Genomic DNA, 5,874 nt, shown 5'->3' on the forward strand with positions numbered 1-5,874 from the left:
CCCAGACAACGTAAACTAACTCTTTAAGGATACAGAAGGGCCTAACAGTCAGGGAAAGCAGGCGGCTGAGACTATGTATTTTTGGGGGTATTTTTCAGGTGTGGGGGGGAAACAGTGTTTAGAATGAGTCACGAAGAAAGGATTTAGATCATCATTGGGCATTTATTGTTCAAGTTTAACAAAGGGAGTAATGTATACTGGGGATAGTATTAGTGAAGTGAGGAGTATTGTAGTACTGTGAGTATGGAGTACTGGGTTTATTATTAGAACAGTCTCCAATGTGTGGATGATGGGTGATTACTGGTGTAGTGTTCTGCGTATGTGAGTATTGCGGGTATTACTTGTACAATAGTCTATGTGTGGCGTTATTGAGGTTATTACTAGTATAGTATAGTGTGTATGAGTATAGGGGTACTAGTATAGCACTAATAGAGTATTGTGGAAATGGAGCACTATTTATCTGAATAGAGTGCCGGTCTTACTGTGTAATTCTTAGGAGAGAGTGCTAGGTGTATCAGTAACACTGGCATTAATACTTGTGTGGTGGTATTAAGGGTAATGTGATGTGGGGTTATTACTAGTGTAGTATATTTGATATGAAGTACTGCTAATATTGCAGCGCATGTTGTATGTATGCAGTGCCGAGGGCAGTAGTGCAGTATTTTCTTGTATGGTGTACTCAGGGTATTACTAGTGAAGTATTCTGTATATGAAATACAGGGGTTATTATTACGGGGTAGTAGTAATGGGGCTAGTGCTATATCCCCTATATGGAATACTGCAGTATGACTGGTGCAATAGTCTGTGTACTGAGTGCTGGGGGTATTATAGATGCAGTATTGCTGGTACTTAGTACTGGGGGTATTACTGGGGCAGTTTTCTGTGTACTGGAATTATTACTTGTGCAGTATTGCTGGTACTCAGTATTTGGGGGCATTACTGATGCAGGATTCTGCGTACTGGGGTAGTACTAGTGCAGTATTGCTGGTACTCAGTATTTTGGTGGGGGTATCACTGGTGCGGTAGTCTGTATACAGAGTACTGGGGGTATTACTGGTGCAGTATTGCTGGTACTCAGTATTTTGGTGGGGGTATCACTGGTGCGGTAGTCTGTATACCGAGTACTGGGGGTATTAATGGTGCAGTATCCTGTGTACTGGGTTATTACTAGCAGTCTATATAACGCCGTGACACCGATCGGCGCCCGGTATTAACCCCTCCTCGGCACGTTAACTCCCGGTATCCCCCTCATCAGCACGTGGATTGCGGGCGGGGGTGTGTGCGCTGGGATGGGCTCGCTGTCATAGCGCCACGCCTACTTCCTAATATGGCGCACTTTTCCGGCTTATTTGCATTCAATGAACTAGTGGAAAGGGTGAGTCCGGAGAGTTGAAATATCCGTGACGTCACCGGTCACAGGAACAAGAGACAGCGCGGGAAGTTGGTTACTCGGAGACAGAGACAGAGACAGCAAAAGAGTGCTGAGGGAGTAATTATTAGACTGCTGCGAGTGCGCAGTCACACCAAGAGACCGCCGCAGAGCGCTCTAAGAAATGCAGCCGCTGTCCAATTACACCGAGTGACAGCAAAGCCTTCAGAGGCTGTCTCAAAATTTATATATTAACGGATTATGGAGCTGGTGAGAACACACACAGCCACGGTGTGCTGGGGAAGGGGGGGGTGAATTGTTATGTCATGAAATACCTTTCAAGCATAAGCAACAGTAAAGAAATAACATATCAAGTCGTGCATGGACAGAGGTGAAGAGATCTCCTTCCCCTTATGACGTAATACATTGTACCCTGGGAGTAGTCCGTGCAGCTCCTGGTTTCTGCTGATGGGGCAGAGGGGTTGTTGCCTTTTACCCCCGTGATTCTAATCTATGGACTGTCAGAGCCAGGGCCAGCCCCATAAATAATAGCATGCCAGCCCAGTATGTCATGGGGGGCATTGTTGGGCACACAGGCTCGTGCCCCAATATTATTTGTTTAGACAAGGGACAAACCCTGCATTTGAAAGTATATTTAGGAAACCTATTAGTCTGAAATAAAATACATATGAAAAACACATAGTTCCTAATATCACTGTGGCTTATGACATCATGGGACCAACCAAGAGAGCTAGTATAATACAAAAAATGCTAAGGTTTTTGATGTAAGAGTGCTGTGTGTATATGTAAGGGTATGGCGTTAGAGTGGGGTGTGTGTATGTAAGTCTGTGGGTGTATATGTAAGTATATGGTGTTAGATTGGAGTGTGTATGCAAGTGTATGCTGTTAGAGTGGTGTGTATGTATATGTAAGTATGGTGTTAGAGTGAGGTGTGTATATGTGTGTGGATGTACGTGTATGGTGTTAGATCTATCTATCCATATCTATCTATCTATAAAATATATAACTATATATATATAATTTAAAGAATGCAAAAAAACAGAATGTTGCAGAATCTTGTAATACCTTTTTTATTGCACTAACGGTATTTAAAATAATAGACGAGCTTTCGGGAGTCCTCCCTTTATCAAGTCAAAAGCATTTCTTGATAAAGGGAGGACTCCCGAAAGCTCGTCTATTATTTTAAATACTGTTAGTGCAATAAAAAAGGTATTACAAGATTCTGCAACATTCTGTTTTTTTGCATTCTTATACACTGGACTAATACGGCTACCCCAAACTACAGTATCATTTAAAAGGAACAGAGAAAATAGTCATTAAACACCATTTGAATATAATAAACAGGCCAAATAAACCTCTTCTTACCACGACCACGCTGTGATCTGTTTAGTGACCTCCCAGGTTACTTTATTCTAGCCCATAAAATGCAGCATCATTTAAATATATCGCTTTTGTATGTTTTTGGTTTTTTTTTACATATTAGCACATATTTGTGTACAGCTTTCAAGATCTCCGATGTATTTTTTTGCACATTGATGCAGAAAATGGATTGAGCCAAGAAAACATGGAGGTTTTAGTCTTCTTGTAACAGACGGGTTACAGACCTCTTCAGAAGAGACCTCTGGGGTCATTAAAGCTTTTGAGACTCTACTCCCTTTAGTATGTTGGCCTAATGAGAGGCATCACCTTTAAATAAACCCCTGGCGCAGCCCCGTTTCGCTAATTGTGCCTTCTTACGTCCTGTGTGGTTTCACGCACGTGTTCAGTTTAATGGTTAACCAAGTGAAACTTTAAGGGGTATATTCGCTAAAGGGAGAGTTGTGGTTTAAATCGCCTTCAATATTCATTATGAAGGACCAACACTGGCACCTTCCTCCACCGTAAAGGGCTGGCCCTGTATAATGTATAAGGAGAAATCTCCATGATTTAACTATACACCATACAGGGCTAGCCAAGCTCCTGCTGCAGCAGAAGCTCACTGGGGTTGCAGCTTCATAATGTATCGTTAAACCCAGATCTCCCGCCTGCTCTCCAGAGCTGCGAGTCCTCGATGACTTCTCATTACTAAATGTCCCTAAACAGCTCCAAATAAACCATTTGCTGGAGACATAAAGTAATCTGTATTATGCAAAAGCTGCGCAGGAGAATTTCTGCCCCTTCGGGACCGTCCACTCCCCTGTTGTTCAGAAAGGGGTGAACTCCGTCTCCGATACTCGGGTTAAACGTTAGTAACTAGTCCATGCGGCACACCAAAAGTGCATTAAATGCTCCGTTTATTAAACCTTTAGTGAAATGGTTAGGGTCGGAGACGAAGGGATATTCTCCGATGACCTTTAAGAAGTGCATTGTTAAGGTCAGTGATTTACAGCAGAATTTCTCAGACTGATATTTAATACGGGTATGGGGAAATTCCAATATCTGGGTAATTCAGCTCAAAGAAATGGTTTCCTGTATTTGTGTGTGGGTGGTAGTGTAAAGATAATAAATACAAACCATTGTTAGTCAAGCTTCAAGTCCCGTCTCTCTGCCTAACTTTTATTTCCTCGATTTACGGGACGAAACATCTGGAACTGGGGTCTAATTTTGCTGAATGTAAAAGGCGTTGGACTGTGATAAAGCTTTATGCCTGTCCCATGCATGTTTAAATTCCCTTACTGTATCAGTCGCCACCCCTTCTGCTGGGAGGCTGTTCTATTTATCTACAACCCTCTTAGTAAAGTACAATTTTTTACATTACATCTAAGCCTCTGGCACCCAAGTTTTAAAATATGACCTCTTGCTTCCTTAACCCCTTCGTGACAACGGCTGTTTTTATTTTTTGTACCCTTCGTGACAATGGCTGTTTTAACATTTCTGCGCTGCTCGATTTTGGCTGTAATTTTCTTCTTTCCCATTTACTGAACCCACACAAGTTATATATTGTTTGTTTTTTTGCAGGACCAGAAGGGCTTTCTTTGGATGTCATTGTTTTGATTGAATCATATTATTTACTATTGAAAAAAGAATAAAATATGGGAAAAATTAAGAAAAAAAAGACTTTAGAGATTCTATTTGTCCTGAGTTTAGAAATACCCAATGTTTTTATGCTTTTGTCTGTGCGTTATGGGGCAATAAGTACAAGTAGCGATTTGCTATTACAAAACCATTTTTTCATCAGTGGGCAGTCCTGGTCATGTCCCACAAGGTAGCCGGAGCCGAGAAGTTCCCAGGTACATTTGGGACGTGCGCATTTTTCAAATTGGAATTAGACATGTGGTCATACTTCCCCATATGTTAATTGGAATATCGTTAAACCCGGCCAATGCAATTTACCCCATCAAATTGTACTTTTTTTAAAACTAGACACCCCATGGGCATTTAACATGCAAGTATTTTCTTTCCGTACGAGAATTGTTTTAAGATAAAGCACTAATTTTATCGAGGCATTTCAGCGACACCACTGAAGTTTAAAACGAGCAGAAGACGCCAGGGCCAGAAATGGGCCCTGATGCCGATCTCGGTGTTGCTGAATGCCTCGACATTGAGGCATTACAGCAACACCGTTTGGGTGCAAAAAGCAAATGTAGATCTCTTCCTGCACCCGTTTAAAGCCATGGCGGTCCTGGCACGTCAATTGTCACTAACTGGATGTTTGTGCATGACGTGCCTGGACCGTCAATTTTCATCAAGGGGTAAGAGTGTGTGTTACACGGGTCATAATAAAACGTGAAAAATACGTTTGTAGCAGGTAGCGGCCTATAGTCCATGCGGTTTCATACAGACTTTGGTGAAGGACGTGCCGGCTGCCAATCAATGCTACCTATTATAACCAAGCTGATCAGTAAGACCTATAACAACTGTCTGAGCCGTGATACAAGCGCGCGGGCAGAGCTGATGGAAGAATAAAGTGCACCGAGGAGAATGTTTCATTAGATTAGAGGTCTGCATTATAAAACACAGATACATCGACAGTATGGATTCGGGAAGCGCAGGCAGTTTAGGTTTGAGGGTCACTTTATTAGGGTGTCGATTCCAAGCAATTATGTATTTGTGAGAATAAAGAGAATAGCAAAAGCTCACACTGAACTGTGTGTGTTTAATGAGCGTCTGCAGCACAGAACTTCACGACGTCTGCATTTAAATCGGGTCGCCTTTAATACCCCTCTTAACGTAGAGGGTGAAACTTTGAACCCCTTGTTTACATCTCAACGCTCTGCCGTTCAGGAAACAGGGTATAGCGTTCTGTTCCTGCTGCCCAGTAATACCGGCCTAGTATCTTTAGATGTGTTCCTTTAAAACGTGCCAATGTTCCCTACTGCTGGACAGGAGGCTGGTCCAGGTCTTAAACGGGAGAAGATACAGAATTAACTCCGCTAACATTGTAATTATACGTGAAGGCTGACACACGTTCACTGCGTTAGTAAAGATGCTGAAGACTTTAACGAGCATAGACTTATCGTTTGTGATCTGCAGCGACGTTCAAAGTACGAAGTGGCGTGAGTCCA

Source organism: Spea bombifrons, chromosome 4, assembly GCF_027358695.1.
Source record: "Spea bombifrons isolate aSpeBom1 chromosome 4, aSpeBom1.2.pri, whole genome shotgun sequence".
In the NCBI taxonomy this organism is placed as follows: domain Eukaryota; kingdom Metazoa; phylum Chordata; class Amphibia; order Anura; family Pelobatidae; genus Spea; species Spea bombifrons.